This window comes from Mandrillus leucophaeus, unplaced genomic scaffold, assembly GCF_000951045.1.
Source record: "Mandrillus leucophaeus isolate KB7577 unplaced genomic scaffold, Mleu.le_1.0 Scaffold800, whole genome shotgun sequence".
In the NCBI taxonomy this organism is placed as follows: Eukaryota; Metazoa; Chordata; class Mammalia; order Primates; family Cercopithecidae; genus Mandrillus; species Mandrillus leucophaeus.
The window spans coordinates 358,394-374,860 of NW_012108698.1; the positions used below are offsets into that span (position 1 = coordinate 358,394).

At 41.0% G+C, this 16,467-nt stretch overlaps 1 protein-coding gene and 1 pseudogene across 1 annotated transcript in view; one reads left to right on the forward strand and one right to left on the reverse strand.

The window, feature by feature from the left end:
• KIF13A (kinesin family member 13A) overlaps positions 1-16,467 on the forward strand; it is a 256,044-nt gene that overhangs the window by 16,801 nt on the left and 222,776 nt on the right. The gene's annotated exons all lie outside the window — the stretch shown is intronic.
• Positions 15,508-16,367, reverse strand: LOC105530178 (annotated as a pseudogene).

The following is a 16,467-nucleotide window of genomic DNA, read 5'->3' on the forward strand; positions in this document are numbered from 1 at the left end:
AATATAAATATAATTATATAGTACAACAAACATTTAGTGAGTATATACTGTGTCTAAGATGGCAAAGGGCCAGCCCCCAATAACTAGAGTACAAAGCAGAAGATACCACGATTGGAGGCAGAGCCTGCAGCCATGTGGTCAAAACCTATTGCTCTGGATAAAGACAGTGACCAGTTCCATGTCCACGAATAATATGTACAAATGGCTTATCATACCCTGTAGACTATCAACTCCTTGTGAGCGGAGCCCCTTGTCTTATTTGTCTTTTGTTTCTTCCCTCTTTCTCGGAGCAGCTAGCATATGCCTTGTGCATAGTAAGTGCCTTGTAGATGTTTTATAGTTGAATACAATGAAGGATGTGGATATAGACTTTATAAGAGCTGTGCCTAGGTAGATGAGTCTGTGGGTGGAGTGTCCTCAGGTTGTGTCTGTCACATCACTGGTGGTTCTAGTGCTTCTAGTCTGGTCCCTCTGAGACCTCTAATTTCTGCATTAAATTGTTACATAATGATAGCCTTTGTGCTGTCATGTGGCTTCTGGGGGTAATGGCAGTACAAATGTAGCTCTGGACCCTTCCAACTTTGGCTGCCACTGCCTTTGACTGTCAGGCAGAGGCTGTAGCTGCTTAGGACTACATGAGATAAATAATGGTTGATCCAGCCAGGAGGTCACCAGTCTTTGACAAGTTCACATTTTTAACATTCACTGCACAACCTATATAACAGCATTAGCTGCAGATTCTATGCAGGTAACTAGTGGAAGAGAATTCCATCCTAGGCAAAGTTGTGAGGTCGGAATGTTTCATTTCCTATACTGCCAGAGCTAGACACCCAGAGGTGGTGTGTGGTCCCAGACTGGATGGGTGGACCCTACACCAACCTGATGTAGCTGGCATTCCTGTGAGTCAGCATAAGTTGTTCCTCCTGTTGTCATAGGGAGAGAGGGCTGGAGTGAAAGAATTGAGAGAAAGGAGAGATACTGGTAGATTGCCAGTGCACCTTCCTCCAGCTCCACCTGGAGTCCATTACCTGTGAATCTGGGAGTGGCAGGGGCTGCTGGCCTGCTTACTCTTCTTCCAGTGAGTAAGGGGGCATCTCTGGTTGCTTTTCGTTCTCTGGTTCCTAATTGGCCATTGGGTTGGTGCTGCATCTTCCACTTACCCTTGTGGCAGTTTTCAACATTTTTTTGTTCCCCACTGCAGCACACATGTCAAATAATATGCCTAAGTTTGCCAGTCCCCCAGAGTTTCTCAGCATTGTGGGCAACTCTCAGCATGCTGTCCAAAAATGTACATTGGAATGGAGGTCATGTGAAAATGGCAGTCTACAGGGGATAGCTTTGAACCTGTTTTTATTTATATTTTTAAATAAGCCATTTGCAGGCTTTATTAAGCATTTATTAAGACCTTCACAGACTTTATTAAGTTTTTACAGACTTATTTAATGCGCACCTTATTAACAAGTTACTTGTGATATGTCTCACAGTGATTGTCAAACATCAGCGGGTCCTGGTCCCATGGTTGAGGTTTCTTGGTTCAGAAATAAGAGCAGGAAGGCAGACGGCTCAGTGGCTGGGCAGTTGAGAGCAGGAGGAAACCTAACACTGCAGGTCTTTCCTTTGGGGAGTAAAAGATGGGGAGCAGCTTATACAAAGTTGTTGCTGATAGCAGGCTGTGTATGGGGGCAGCTCATGACTGTGGAGATGAATAACCAAGCGTCTCTGCTCCTGACACCTGCAGTCTTCCAGAAAGGCTTCAGATAGTTTTCTCTGCCTTAGAGGAGTTTAGTTTTCCGACCTTGAGTGATTGAGCATAAGATGAGTTCTCTCTTTCTTTATTCATATCATAAGAACTTTGTTTTTAATGTAACTTTTTTTCTAATTATAAATGTGATGCCCATTCACTGTTGAACACTTTGAAAATATAAGATATTAGAGATAAAATTCAGTTTACTCATTCTTTTAACATCGTGATGCATTTTGCTTTTTCTGTGCTTGGTAGTTTATACCATAGTGAATAACTACTGAGTTTTTACGATTATGAAAACACAGCAATTGCATATTGCCTCGAGGCACTAGCACTATCTAAAAATTTACAGCACTAGGTTCAGCTGAGTGTTTAGTCCAAGTGAAAGTTCTGTCCGGTTGAAATTTTCTGTTTTGCTTTATCTTTAACATTTTCCTTCACCAAAGTTTTTCTCTCCTCAGATTACTTTTCCCCTGAGAAAGTGCTTAATACCAAAAGGGAACAGAGTGTCTACTAAATCAAGTTAGGTACTGCTGGAATATTTGGAATTTTCTTTCCTTAATTAAGGAAGCAGCATTAGGAGCATGAACTCTGGAGTCCAGACTCCCTCAGCCAGTCTTGGCACCTGCACTTCCCAGCTGGGTGATTTGGGGCATGCTGCTTAACCTCACTGCGCTTTAATTTCCAACTTCAGGTAAAATGGGTAGTGCACTTGGAGTATTTATAGCAAATACTCAAAAACTGTTAGATATTTTTCTTTGTGTGTGTTATTATTGTTCATGCAGTGGTAAGAATCATAAGACAGAGGGATGAAGCTGAAGTAGTGAGACACATAATGATATTAAGAATAAAAACACTTTTTGATACATTTCTCAAAATTTTCTGATGGGAAGGATGTGGTCAAGTGAATCCATACTGATCCATGTTGAGACCATCCAGCACTGTGTTGTGTTGGGATTAGATCTAGGAGACGCTCTATATTTATTCACCCCTCCTTTCTTGTTAATGCGCAGATTGTCATACTTGACCAGTAAAAGTTTTCTAAATAGTGGGGTTTTTTTTTTCTTCATTATTCTTCAGAACTTTTGAAAGAATCCTGCCTACTCACTGTCAAAAAAAGAAAAGAGGCCAGAATCTTGAAAACTTACTGTTTCAAGATATGAAATCCCTTTAGGGGAAAAGGACATTAGAGACAAATTCTAATGGGTATACTAGGGTATTCTCATGGGTACTAAGGTTGCTATGTTAAACCACTTTAGAGATGGAAATAAAAAATAACACATACATACATATGCACATACTTTTTAATGAGTTGACTTGGACAGTTTTCATTTTAGCCTTACTTTTGGTTTGTTTGTTTTGAGACAGAGTCTCTGTCACTCAGGCTGGAGTGCAGTGGCACAATCTTTGCTCACTGCAACCTTTGCCTCCCGGGTTCGAGCAATTCTCATGCCTCAACCTCCCCAGTAGCTGGAATTACAGGCACACGCCATCACGCCCAGCTAATTTTTGTATTTTTAGTAGAGATGGGATTTCGCCATGTTGGCCAGGCTGGTCTCAAATTCCTGACCTCAAGTGAACTCTTGTCCTCAAGTGATCCGCCTGCCTCAGCCTCCCAAAGTGCTGGGATTACAGGCGTGAACCACCGCGCCCGACCCCATTTTAGCCTTACTTTTATCCAACCACCTACCTATTTGAGAAATAAGATTGTACATCTTTTTAATTTTACAAGCAAATAATTTGATGAGCTTGTGGTTATTCCTTTATCTAAAATTATGTCTAAAGGTAATATGTTATCTATCATCAAAAAGACAAACATAAAACAACAAAGTCAAGATCAACTCTGTTAATAAAGCTACTGGATAAGTAATGAGATTTAACATGACACATATCTTTATTGCCATGCTCTGGAAACATCTCACTAATGAAGCACAGTTAAATTGCTTTGTTTTGAGTCACTTGTAATAATTTATTTTCCTTCCTGCTGCTAAAAAGAGAATGGAACTTTTGACTCATTAAAAGCTATGTGAAATTTTGTAAGGATTAGAGAACCATTTCTGTGTGTGAACTCTGAATTTCTCTCAATCATTTTTGAAATACTTGTTATTAAAATGGTCTGTAGAGGATTTGAATCATATACAACAAAAGCCTTATTCATCTCTACCTATGATATTTCATATTTGAATACTATTCTTAGTAAAGTTTTAGATGGTTTGTATGGCTAGTCTTGGTGGAAACAACACTTATTTATCACCTAAGTAAATTTGCAGACAGAACATAGCTAAAGATTAGACATGATTAGAATATCTAAATATGATACCAAGAACAATTAGAGAAAATTAATCCAGACTTCTTGGAAAGCTTGTAACCTTTTCATTTGGGACACATGTGTTTCCTTTGATTTTTAAAATCCTGGCCCGGCGCAATGACTCATGCCTTAATCTCAGCATTTTGGGAGGCCAAGGTAGGCAGATCACTTGAGGCCAGGAGTTTGAGACTACCCTGGCCAACATGGTGAAACCCCATCTCTACTTTAAAAAAAAAAAAAAGGGCTGGGCGTGGTGGCTCACGCCTGTAATCCCAGCACTTTTTGGGAAGCCAAGGCAGGCGGATCACGAGGTCAGGAGTTCAAAACCATCCTGGCTAACACAGTGAAACCCCGTCTCTACTAAAGATACAAAAAAATTAGCCAGGCATGGAGAATGGCATGAACTCGGGAGGCGGAGCTTGCAGTGAGCCGAGATCGCGCCACTGCACTCCAGCCTGGGCAATAGAGCGAGACTCCATCTCAAAAAAAAAAAAAAAAAAAAAGCTGGGTGGCAGGTGCCTGTAATCCTGCTACTCAGGAGGCTGAGGCAGGAGAATCGCTTGAACCCGGAAGGCGGAGGTTGCAGTGAGCCGAGATCACATCACTACGCTCCAACCTGGCGACAGAGTGAGACTCAGTATCAAGAAAAGCAAGACAAAACAACAAAAAACCCCACAAAACTTTTAGAATTCTAAAACCATTGACCTGAGTTTTCTGGGATAAAATCAAGACAACTGTGAAGCTCTACTGACTTAAGCCCATGAAAACTTTGCCAGACTAGTATCATTTCTGTCCAATTTTATATGTTATTTCAAAGAAAACCCTTTAAGCTTCTGTCTTTCTCTTCGAGAAAGCAGCATTGGTGCATGCTCATTTTGATAGGATTCCACCTACACTTTCTTCCCCACTGACGTTTTCTGCTGTTTTTATAAAGTAGATAACACTGACTTTTCTACTGATTTTTATAAATTTGATTTACTTACATTTTATCCAATGATTGGGTTTAGTATTTAATTTTTGCTTTTTTAATATATATATTTGAGGGCAGTAGAGAATAAAGAACAGTTACTTGATGTCAACCTTTGAGAACCACAGTCAAGATTTATTACAACATCCTTTTAGGCCAGTGAATGATTACAGCTTGTAAAAAGTAGAAACTTGGGCTTTTCTGATTATCATTTGCATTTTTCAAGGGTGTTTTATAAGAATTAGAGCGATGGCTACGATATGAGCTGCTAAAACAGAAGGAAGAGAGTTAATGGAGCTGATTTACTCTAAACTGGAGAATTAGTTCTTGGATATTATACTTTAAAATTAACCTTATTGAGGGGTGTGGGTGTATGTGGGTGTGGATGTTCAGAGACAGGGTCTCACTTTATCATCCAGGCTGAAGTGCAGTGGTGTGATCACAGCTCACTGTAACCACAAACCTCCGGGAATCAAGCTGTCCTCCTGCCTGAGACTTCCAAAGTGCTGGGATTACAAGCATGAGACACTGTGCCTGGCTGAGGTATACATTTATCTACATTAAAATGCACCCATTTTAAGGGTACACTCTCTTGAGTTTTTACAATTGCATATGCCTGATCCACCATCACCGTTAAGATATAGAACGTATTGGCCAGGCATAGTGGCTCACGTCTGTAATCCCAACACTTTGGGAGGCTGAGGCGGGCGGATCACAAGGTCAGGAGTTTGAAACCAGCTTGGCCAACGTGGTGAAACCCCGTCTCTACTAAAAATGCAAAAATTAGCTGGGCGTGATGGCTCTTGCCTGTAATCCCACCTACTCGGTAGCCTGAGGCAGGGGAATCGTTGGAACCCAGGAGGCGGAGATGGTAGTGAGCTGAGATCACACACTGCACTGTAGCCTGGGCAACACAGCAAGACTCTGTCTCGAAAAAAAAAAAAAGAAAAAAAAAGATATAGAACATATCTATCCTACAGATCTCTTGGGGCCCTTTTGTGGTCATCAGTAATGTATTTTTTCATATTGTAAGACCTTATCTATCCATGTTACTTCACATGACACTCTTTTTTTTTTGAGATGGAGTTTTGCTCTTGTTGCCCAGGCTGGAGTGCAGTGGCATGATCTTGGCTCACTGCAGCCTCTCCCTCCCAAGCGATTCTCCTGCCTCAGCCTCCTGAATAGCTGGGATTATAGGTGCCCGCCACCATGTCCAGCTAATTTTTATATTTTTAGTAGAGACGGAGCTTCGCCATGTTGGCCAGGCTGGTCTCGAACTCCTGATTTCAGGTGGTCTGCCCACCTCGGCCTCCTAAAGTGCTGGGATTACAGGCATGAGCCACCGCACCCAGCCTTTCACATGACACTTTTACTCCCTCACCTCACTTCCATTGGTCACAACATTTAAAGGGAGGCAAAATTATTTGATGACTAGACCTGCTGGTTATGTAATTATAATCATATGGGATAAACAGTTACCTTTATGCACTTTGAGTTTACAGTGTAGTGGGAGAGGGAACAGACAGATCTGCAGTCTAAAGGGCTGAATCAGATGCATCTGAGTAAGAAACTTTACGGTTGGAGTCAAGCATGAGGAAGATTCCAATTAAATGGAAAGGTGTAGATTGGCTGTCTTACACTTCCAGTGTATGGAAGCTCAGAGGAAAGAGAGAGAGAGAGAGAGAGAGAGGACGGCAGGAATTTGCCTGGCCAGAGTAGATATAACAGAAGTACTCTGTGGCTGAGCTGCCTCTGGGTGCATGTGGATGTTGTCCAGACTCAGCCCTACTTGCATGCAGCCCCCACACCAGCATCAGCTGTTCCTGAGGGCAGGGCCGGTACAGATGGTTGTATCCTGCCCCACCCTCTTTCTAGTGGAGCCTCTCTGGCTGCTGCCTCTTCTTGGCTGTGCTCATCTCTGTGGTCCGTGTCCTCTGCTCCCTCCGTTGCCACTTGCCTGCACAAATTTTCTCCTCACTCTGCTTTTTTAACAGTCTCCCTTATGACTTATTGCTTCTTCTCCTCAGCCTTTGCAGCAAAAGCTTGACCTTTTGTGGACGTTTCAAGCCTGTTCTTTAATTTATTACCATTTTTTTTTTCTTTATTTTTTGAGACGGAGTCTCTGTCGTCCAGGCTGGAGTGCAGTGGCGCAATCTCAGCTCACTGCAACCTCTACCTCCTGGGTTCAAGTAGTTCTCTTGTCTCAGCCTCCAGAGTAGCTGGGATTACAGGCATGTCTCACCACACCCATCTAATTTTTGCATTTTTAGTAGAGATGGGGTTTCACCATGTTGGCCAGATTGGTGTCGAACTCCTGACCTCACGTGATCCACCCGCCTTGGCCTCCTGAAGTACTGGGATTACAGGCATGAACCATCACACCCAGCCTATTACCATATTTTCAACGCACCTAAAGTACCCTCAAGTATAAGACACATTGGTATGTAGGTGCCACACAACAGAAAGAAAAACCATTGCCAGTTGAACTATTAAACCTTGATTGTCAAATGTATCCCAATTCTGAAATATTAAGATGTGGAAAATAGACAATATTGCCAACCAAACACGAAGCACCCCAACAGAGGAACACGGGGCTTAGAGGAGAATAAGAGAAGAATTTGAAACTAGAGGTAAGACCTCTAGTGTACGCTGTAGTCTATGTAGTTGCTGGAGGGGGACTTCGTATTTGGCTGGAGAATCCTAGAAGCCCATGCAAACAGGAAAATAACTGTTGTACAATTGTATATAAGAAGAAAGCAAGCTAGTTGCTCAAAAAGAACATAACTATTCTGTTTATTAAGCCCTGGGTGAAGTATCTTTCTGTCCTTTTAGTGTTATTTAGAGAACAATATCTTCAATAACATCTCTACCAGTCACTGGGCTGTTTTGTTTAATGCCGAATTTATGGTAGTCAGTTGGTAAAATATTAAAAGTGCAGTTTGACTCTACATGGTTCAGCCTAATTCGGGGAGAATATAAAGGGCTTAAAATATGCTTGGTGCTTGTTGGGCCAGTTTTGTGGTGGTTTCAGGTCCCTTTCATGCTGGGACATGATTTATGGCATATCTTAATAACTTACTTATTACCCCACATCAGTTGCTACCTTCCACCTTTGTAATCCCAGCTCGTTTCCAGGTCCCCTTACCAACCCACACTAACGAAGTCCACCTCCTTGCCAAGTTCAGATCTTATTAAGCTGCACATCCCAGTTGCCACTTCCGTATTTTCTCTAGTCCGAAATGCTCTTTTAGCCTCCTCTCTGCAAACTCATGTTCATTGGTTCATTTTGGATGTTTCAGCGTACATCTTCCTTTAAGAATCTTTCTCTGACCCTTGGCTTAACATTAAGCCCCTGTAACATTATGTAGATAGTTTTAACCATATTTTTATGAACTTGTTAATCTACTGTTTAATACTTTTTTAAACTGAAAGATGCTACGCTTCTTGAAAGGAGGCTTAGTTTCTCCTGCTTTGGATCTTGAAAGGTGTCTAGTGCAGTGTTCGGTAGTCAATTCGTACTGAAAAACAATGAAAGAATGAATGATATGTTATACTGTGAATTCACTCCTTGATGATGATGACGTCAGTAGGGGCTTCTTCCCAGCTCATTTCACTTTTACTTTGTTGTTTCTCCTGTACTACTATATGATAGACACCACAATTCTTTACATTCCTTTATTCTGCTGGGAATATACCTCCGAGGAATGACATATAAAAGTATTTCTCAAACATTTAAAACCCATGGTCCCTTTGGATCAACTTAAAAATCTCACCTCCTCCTGAGAGATGATGCTCTCGATATATCCCCTGGGTAAAGGAAGGAGCTGCCCTGTACCCCCACCCCAACTATAATTGATATAAGGTGATTCTCTTTGGGTAGTAGTATTGAAGGTTATTACTCCAAAATGGTCACTGATTTGTTAGCCAGGCTGATCACATTCATAAATGCATAGTTAACATACAGAAAGAAATACCTATTTGTGGCGAGAGTTTGCTTAGCAAAAACATCTTGGTTTTAAAGTTTAGCACTGTTAATTTTAGTTAAAGTTCATTTGTTAAGTTCAGTCAACAAACATTGGTGCCCAGAGGCTGGTCCATTAGTGTTTCCAGTTAAAGCAAAATCCAAAATTATTTTTTATACTCTCTCTCTTTTTCCTGCTCTTAAAGAATGTTTACTTTTTTTTTTTAGTTACTAAAGAGTGAGTTTCCCATTGACTCATACCCTTTTTTTTATGATTTTACCTTGTTGGCAGGTTTTAACTCCTAAAATTTCTCCATGGATTGAGGAATCACAAATGCCATTCAAAATGAATGCATGATAAACCTTTTTCTAGACTTCAGCCACCGTTTGGGAGGACATGTTAATTGGTGAGAACTGAGATTTTTTTTTTTTTTTTTTTTTTTTGAGATGGCGTTTCCCTCTTGTTGCCCAGGCTGGAGTGGAATGGCCCAATCTCGGCTCACTGCAAACTTCGCCTCCTGGGTTCAAGCGATTCCCCTGCCAGCCTCCTGAGTAGCTAGGATTACAGGCATGCGCCACCACGCCCGGATAATTTTGTATTTTTAGTAAAGACAGGGTTTCTCCATGTGGGTCAGTCTGGTCTCAAACTCTTGACTTCAGGTGATCCGCTGGCTTTGGCCTCCCAAAGTGCTGGGATTATAGGTGTGAGCCATCACGCCCAGCCAAACTGAGAGCTTTTAATTGAATAAGGAAAGCTACCATTAGATGTCCCTGACTTTCGTGTTTATTTTGGGTTAATGTGGAGGTTTAAGAAATATAATTAAATAATCCTGCCTCAAGAGGAGTACTCTCTACTTGTTGATACAGAAGGTGTTGAGATCATTTTATTTTAGAGTTGTTTACACTGACTGCCTGTTTCTATCCAGTTTATTTTTCTAAGAATACATTCTTTCCTCTGCTGCTTTCCAGCCCTTGACTCTTATGTGTTCCTACAGAGAAACATCTGTTATTCTGAGAACTTTATTTTTGGTGGCAGTGGAATATTTTATAAAACTCTTTTTTATTTTTTTTTTTGCATTGCGTCTCCGAAACATAATGTAGTATAAGTAATAAAGAGTAATTTGCAAATGTACTTAAAATACATGGCTTTGTATGGGCGTGGCTATTTTTCATGCAGGCTCTATAACATAGCTGAGGCTGTCTCTAGAAGCTCTTATGAAACTTCAGGCATGATGTCAGTTTTGCTTGTCATTGTATACCTAGCACTGAGTAAACAATGAATGAATGATAAGATGTGTGTAGCTCCTTAAACAGTGACCTGTATATGACTTATAGTAATTTTTTTTTTATTTAGAGGTAAACGACACAGCCTGGGCAAGATAGTGAGACCCCATCTCTACAAAATATAAATTAAAAAAAAAAATTAGCCTGGCACGGTGGCTACTTGGGAGGCTACTTGGGAGCTACTTGGGAGACTGAGGCAGGAGGATTGCTTGAGCTTGGGAGATAGAGGTGGCAGTGAGCTGTGATTGCACTACTGCACTCTAGCCTGGGCACAGAGTGAGACCCTGTCTCAAAAAAAAGATTAAAAAAAAAGAAAAAGACACACAAATGTTAGCATTGTCAACATGGTTTTATAATTGGATTTTTGTGTGTTGAATAAGATAAGTAGTAGATGAAAATCAGTTTTGCATTTGGATGAATAAAACACCTTGACAATGGATTAGATGGAGTAAATGGAATTAAAGTATAAGAATAAATCATATAGTTGAAATATCACATTGTATATTCAAGGTGGAGATGAAGAAATGGAATAAAACTGTCAAATTTGAAACATGAGGATAGTTGATAAAAGAAGTAAACTGCTGTTAGAATACCTATTGTAGTCTTTGTGTCTCAAAATTCAAATAACAGCTGTACTACATCTATAGAGAATAGTTTTTACTATATATAGCTTCTAACGAATGTTATAAACCACAGACTGTATTTGCCTATTTATAGATATTTTACTTAGCAATTTCAGTTACTCAGAAGTTTGATGTATCTAACTAGATGTAGTCAGATGTGTACTGTCCAGAACACCATATGCAAATACAAGTATTCTTAAAAAGCAATTGGGAGGAACATTTCTGCTGAGAGGAATGGAGAGCCAGAGAATATTTTTTAGGGAAGAGTTTTTGCAAACCCCTTCAGTATCTTTTGGGGAATTTAGGTTGATTTGATGATCATCTAGAGATAGTAAATGAAATTAATGCCACCAAAGACAAATTGCAATTGATTAGAATGGCTGGTGACTATTCTTTGGTTAAATCCCTCATTGTGCCTGAGGTGTAATTGTAACTGTGAGTGGCAGCTTAGCAGCTTGTAGAGGCAGGTGTCTATTATATAAGAAGCTTTTTATTTCTGTGTCAGGTTATCAGACTGAAGCTACTTCAAAAGCAGGGTTTGGTGAGGGGTTTTAGAGACGTTTCCCCATTGAGAATGTTTTCTGTGACTGTTTCCTAGAGGAAGGCTGGTCTAAGACCTCCGGCTGTTCTTTTACAGTGTTTTGAAAAAGCGTGTGAAGTCATTGTCATGTTAAGCTTTATGACAATTTGAAGAGGAAAAACACCAAACAACTCTATCTGGCTATTAGACACATCATGTCTTTAAATATTGTGATGAGCCTGTGTTTTGGAAAAAACTCAAATTGTGTTTTCCCTCTGCTCTCACATCACAACAATCAACACAGAAGACTTCTGTGGCCAAATGTTCGGGAGTTTCCCCACCAACAAGCAGTGAACACCAGCTGGGTGTCCTCTGATTCAGTTCTGACAGTGTCTACTCAGAGATACTGTCAAATCCCACAGGTTGAGGGCTCAGTCCCACAAGACTGCCCCCCCCATTTTAAACATCAGTCACAAGTCTGGGCTTCTGGAACTTCTGACCGACCAGCTTCAAGTTGGGGTTTCTAGGACCCCCTCTTTGGGTTTGATTAATTTGCTGGAGGGGCTCACAGAACTCAGGGGAGCACTTATATTTACCAGTTTATTATGAAGGTTATCTTAAAGGATACAAATAAACAGCCAGATGAAGAGATACATAGGGCGAGGTCTGCAAGGGTCCCTAGCACAGGAGCTTCTGTCCCTGTGGAGATGGGGCACACCACCCTCCCAGCATGTGGATGAGTTCTTTTTCACTGTCCTGTCTGCTGCCTCCACGTGCTCAGTGATCTGGAAGCTCTCCAAACCTTGTCCTTGTGGGTTTTTATGGAGGCCTTGTCATATAGGCATGATTGAATATGGATGGTATAAAAAAGTGATTGGGGCCTGGTGCGATGGCTCACACCTGTAATCCCTGCACTTTGGGAGGCCAGGGCGGGCAGATCACTTGAGGTCAGGAGTTTGAGACGAGCGTAGCCAACGTGGTGAAACCCTGTCTCTACTAAAAATACAAGAAATCAGCCAGGCATGGTAGTGGGTACCTGTAATCCCAGCTACTTGGGAGACTGAGGCAGGAGAATCGCTTGCACCTGTGAGGCAAGGTTGCAGTGAGCCAAGATTCCACCACTGCGCTCCAGCCTGGGCTACAGAGTGAGACTCTGTCTAAAAAAAAAAAAAAAGAAAATGTGATTGGACAGAAAGGTTGTGATCTCATACTAATAGACTGAGTGGGGAAACTCAGCAAGGCCTGTCTGTTCAGTTCCTTCTTGGCCTCTATGCTATGCAGCATTTCTTCCTCCAGAGTATAGATCAGAACCCTCTCTGGAATGAGGATTTTTTTGACCCACAACCAGATTAAAGGACAGGAGAAGGTCAGCGAGAGAGAATCTATTCCTTGAGGCCTCCTCCTGAGACCTAAAGTGCCCCAATATTATAGCAAAAGACTGTAACAAGGGGTGTGGGAGTTATGAGCCAGGAACCACGGACAAAAACCAATATATGTCTATCACCATAATATCGCAGCCTAACACCGCCTCTGCTGCTTAGGCATAACTTGCCTCCCTACCTAGACAGTAAATCTCTTGCATATTGGGTTTGTTTCTGTCTTGGTTGCTTTTGCAGTGCTAGGCACAAAGTACATGATGGACAAGACTGCTAATTAGGGAGGACCACGAACAGGTGGCACTTGGCTGCATGGTTGATGGTCTTTGAAAAAGTGTGCACGTGCTGCGTTTTTCTGAACCTTCTTTGTAATGGACCTGTTGTTGAGTGTAATAACAGAGCAGTAGTTAAAGGCACAGACTCTGGAGCCAGATTGAAAGTAAATACTAGCCTTTTCACTTACTACTGTGTGATCCTGGATGAGTTACCTGTCCTCTCCATGCCTCAGCTTCCTCACTTGTAAATGAGGATGATAGTACCTGCATCTTATATATGTAAGGGTTAAATGAGTTAACACTTGATGAGTCCTTAGTACGGAGCCTGGCACTGTGAACCTAAGTCCGTTGCTTTGCTTGCTGTTCACACTCAAAATGCTTGACTGTAGCTTTAAAGCAGTGTTAATACACTTTTAAAAAATTGTGCTTATGATCTGGAAAATATGGCAGTCTTTTCAGGCAAACCTGTGTATAAGAATAGCAGTCACTATTAGTGGCATTACCTTTAAATATAAAAGACAATGGTTGATGGGATGGATACATTTGCATGTATTTAGGCAAAAATGTAGATGTGTGAACACAAATTGGCATGAATTAACTGTAGAGGTTAATGCCTGGAAACAAACTACATTGAATTGGTGCAACCTTATCCTGAGACTCTGAAAGGAGTTACAGAAAATAGGAAATTGCCAGCTTATAGACTTAGTATGCAGTTTCTTTGCTTTAATAAACCATGACTTTGTCTTCAGTATTATCTTATCCAAACAACCAAATCATTAAGGTTAGTTGCATTGCTGTTCTTAAATAAGACACATTTAAACCCAGAAATGACTACTTTTGGTATTACATCCAATATAGTGAATGTACATTGTCTTATGGGCACAAGAAAAGCACTTGTTCAAATATATTTGTGGAAATTATAGGAAAGATTTTACTTACTGTATATGTAATTTGTTTGGTCAAATATCCAGATTGGTGTGAAGGGGGAAAAGTCTACATGAAACTTTGCTCTATCAGTTACTCAAGTGAGCACTTCACAAATGAAAGAAGGCAGAGTGGGTGTTAAATGAATTGGTAGAATAGAGTTTGTTACTGTTATATTTAAATCAAACAGGTAGAAACCCAGGTTCTTGGTTCTAGTCCTGGCTTTGCTACTAACAGAAGGATCTGGAGTAACTTTAACACCTGTGGAAACTAGTCTCAGTTTGTACATCAAGGGGATTAGACCGGATCAGCTCTCATATTCAGTGATTCTGAACGTAAAGACTTGCATAATAATACTTGTAGGTCAGGTGCCGTGGCTCACATCTGTAATCTCAGCACTGTGGGAGGCGGAGGCAGGAGGATCACTTGAGCCCATGAATTCAAGACCAACCTGGGCACCAGCATTTTTTCTAGAGAGATATTCCATCTCTACAAAAAAAATTTTTTTTAATGAGCCTGGTGTGGTGGCACACACCTGTAATGCCACTGCTTTAGGAGGTCAAGGTGGAAGGGTTACTTGAGGCCAGGAGTTTGAGACCAGCTTGGACAACATAGCAAGATCCCGTCTCTTAAAAATTTTTTTAAAAAAATTAGCCAGGTGTGATGCTGTGTGCCTTTGGTCCCAGTTACTCGGGAGTCTAAGGAGGGAGAATCCCTTGAGTCCATGAGTTTGAGGCTGCAGTGAGCTATGGTCGCACCACTGCACTCCAGCCTGGGCAAGAAGAGTGAGAGCCTGTCTCTAGCAATGATATAAACAATAACAAAAAATCCTCGTAAAAATGCATGTAATAGACAATTTAGCTTTGGTTTGTGAAAATTTCTTGTAAAGGTAGATATAATATTGAAAAGAATGTAAAATCAGGTTATTAATATGAAAACTAAGAAAAATTTTTCCAGAGATGCCTAATATTATATTTTAAATTGTGCTGTGTAGTATACTTAAAATGTAATACTGGTAGCTTAGTCAGCTGTATTTATTGAGCAGCTATTCTAAGGGTTGAGGGGATTTGTGAAAACCTTCAATCACCTACCCCCTAAAAGGGGGAAGATGTGGTCTTTGAGCTATATGAGTTTAGATGTTGGAAAAATGCTGATCTGATTTCTTTTTTTTTTTTTTTTTTTGAGACGGAGTCTCACTCTGTCACCCAGGCTGGAGTGCAGTGGCGTGATCTCGGCTCACCGCAAGCTCCGCTTCCTGGGTTCACGCCATTCTCCTGCCTCAGCCTCCGGAGTAGCTGGGACTACAGGCGCCCGCCACCACGCCCGGCTAATTTTTTTTTTTTTATTTTTAGTAGAGACGGGGCTTCACCATGTTAGCCAGGATGGTTCGATCTCCTGACTTCGTGATCCACCCTCCTTGGCCTCCCAAAGTGAGCCACCGCGCCCAGCCGATTTGATTGTTTTAAATCCGTTTACAAGAAAAAAAAAATTTTTTTGAGGAATGTGAGCTAAATTTTTTATTTGTTCATTTCTTGCGTTTGAAGTACTCTCCAGTGACATCCTTGGCCTGAGATTCTTTGCCATAGTCCTACTGTACAACTGCACAATTGCAACTAGCCACTTTACGGGGTTTTTCCTTTGTCAGTTTTACAGAAGCCTACCTGTTTCCCCTAGTCTCCTGTTGTCATCAGCCTTAATTAGGTTGATTTGGTATTCAGCACAAAGGGCCTGCACCAACTTGATATACACAGGCTCATCATAGTTGGGTGCAGACACACAAAGATGGGCTCGGCGCTTGTCTAAAGCTTTGCCAGCTTTGTGAATTCCACATGCTAGGCCATCCTCATGTAAAGCAGTATTAACATCCATGACACCAGCAGTAGCGGTGCCTTCTTCGGCCATGCCGGTGGTTTACTGGTGATAGGGAATCTTCAGCACACCCAAGCCTCTACCACTGAATTTGATGGAGGCAGAGAAGGAACCCAAGGAATTTTTGTAATTTCCATTACATGACATCTGAGGTTTTAAAGATATTTTTTTTCCCTGCTTTTCTCCCTGGTTAAGAGAGGAGAAATAATAAACGGAAAATCTCCTTTCTTCCCTTTTGCTGTCTAAGTAATCATTTCTAAAAGTTTGGAGTGTATTCTTCGAGAAAGAGAGAATATGGGTGTGTGTTCAGGCTCTCGTGTATATGTATGGATCCATATGTTTTTACATAAATAATATCTATATGAACTGTTCTCTAACCTGCTTTTTTAACCTAACAGAATAACGCCTTCCTTTCCATGTTAATAGATGTGTGTCTACCTCATTCTTTTTAATTGCTATATTGTATTTTATTATATGGATGAATGATAATTTCTTTGCTTAATCCCCTATTGATGGACATTTAGACTGTTTCCAGTTTTTCACTATAAACAGTGCTCCAGAAAGCATCATTGATATATTCCTGTCATATCCCTCTTAACCAACTCTCCCCTCCCCT